Raw genomic sequence first — 1912 nt, forward strand, 5'->3', positions numbered from 1 at the left:
TTGCAGTGGCTGCAGAACGAACCAGTATAAAAACCTTGTTGCAGGCTGTTTCTTTCCCTTATCTCTTTACTGTTTTTAGTAGCTTTTAATTGCCTATTATAGCTTATATTTTGAATATAGTATTACTGTCAAATAAAGATCATTTGTGTTTAAATATATATGTTATATCATTTCTGTATAATCTGTAATTGGCTGTATAATTGTGACAGTCAGCAACTGCTAATTCTGTGTGACTTAATCAATTAAGTCATAGCTTTAATCGATTAACTGGATAATTTTTCAGAATAGGGCTTTGGTGCAAATAGCTGTAAGTGGGAACCGCGACACCTATTCAACCCCTTCTAGATGTACTATGTCACTGATACCTAGCATAGAGGCATGTTTGCTGAGTATTTTATACGTCATCAGTTGTTATCTAAAATCAAGAACGATATAATTACTTTGGAAGTGTTAGAGGGTATCCTATGCATTAATAAAGGGGTTCTTGTAGCAATTGTTGCAAAGGTTGGGACTTGGGAGGGTCGAGTTCTAGATCTTGTTATTGGTTATGTATAATGTTTGCTTGTGTTTCTTTCACGTCCTCAATTTAACATGAACTAACTATATTCTGGAGATTGATTATACCAAGGAAGCTTCTGATTCTTCTTTGCGAGTAACTTTAAGAACATGAATTATGTGAAAGTCCCTACAATCTTTGGGATTATACCACACCACGGGTGTGACCTTCATTTCCCTTAGACATATTACAAATTTGCATAACTACGTCTTCCCCATTTTACTTCTGATATTTATTTGTAATTTTACTATTTATCCAATGCAGATTCTAACAATGGAGTATGTTCTCGGGATTAAAATAAACAAAATACAAGTTTTAGATCAGTTGGGTGTTGACCGCACAAGGTTAACAAAATATTTATCTTTTTCATTTTTGGAAAAATAATTGGCAATGTTACCTTCTACTTCTGTGCATTTCAACAACTGAGGATTGCATCTAAAATTGAAATGCATATAATGCTTGCTTTATTTTCTTCAGGTTAAGTCGATATGTTGTTGAGTCTTACTTGGAATAGATCCTATCCCATGGTTTCTTCCATGCTTATCAGGAAAATAATAAAGGAATAACTCCAGCATCTAAATCACATGTCTCTCTCAACTCAAATAGAAATCAAGAGCTAGCAGAGAATCAACAACAGATCCTCAATGCCTTTATGCAAGGGTAATTAATTTCATCCACTTTCTACTACAGTTTTTCTTTTATTGTTTGTGTTGTATTATACGAAGCAATTGACTATTTTTATATCTTCATACTTGACATTGTGAGTTCCTACAAGTTGTCAATTTTAAATGCTTAGTTAGTATATATAATGAACTAGTAATTATCAATATTTTTTTACTCTTGTAACCAAATGTTTTTATTTTATTGTTTTAAGCAAATGATGATATTGTTGGAGAAATTCCTTCTCTATCCGAAATCCATAGAGTGAATGCGGAAGTCCTTATGACCATGGCTTTGTTCCCACAACCTAATGTGTATGCCCATACATACACCCGAATGGAACATCCATGGTCCAGACCGAAGAAACCCCAAAAAAGTTCATGGTGAAGAAGAAGAACATACCTTGTTGAGCCATTGATGCCTCTGAATCTTCGAGATTGCCAAATTGATGTGGAAGTGATCCACAAAATGGGTTTCACTCAAGACCCTCGACCTCGCATCTACAAACATATAAGCGACAAGCCGACTACTACTGTTGAACCATCTGAACTTGAAGCTCCTAACCCTTCTGAACTACAACTGTCTGAGTTTCATGCTCAATCGTTCTCATCTGTTGCCATGCCCTCGAACCAAATGATTATGGATGAGTTGGTTTCTCTCCGAGGCTACATCACTAACCGGATGTATGCTCTCGAC

At 35.4% G+C, this 1912-nt stretch overlaps 1 long non-coding RNA gene across 1 annotated transcript; it reads left to right on the forward strand.

The window, feature by feature from the left end:
- The first annotated feature begins 632 nt into the window (after positions 1-632).
- LOC109341812 lies at positions 633-1072 on the forward strand. Its single transcript, XR_002106997.1, has 3 exons — positions 633-716; positions 821-900; positions 1034-1072. It is a non-coding gene; the product is annotated as an uncharacterized LOC109341812 (long non-coding RNA).
- Positions 1073-1912: the final 840 nt, after the last annotated feature.

This window comes from Lupinus angustifolius, unplaced genomic scaffold (assembly GCF_001865875.1).
Source record: "Lupinus angustifolius cultivar Tanjil unplaced genomic scaffold, LupAngTanjil_v1.0 Scaffold_681, whole genome shotgun sequence".
In the NCBI taxonomy this organism is placed as follows: domain Eukaryota; kingdom Viridiplantae; phylum Streptophyta; class Magnoliopsida; order Fabales; family Fabaceae; genus Lupinus; species Lupinus angustifolius.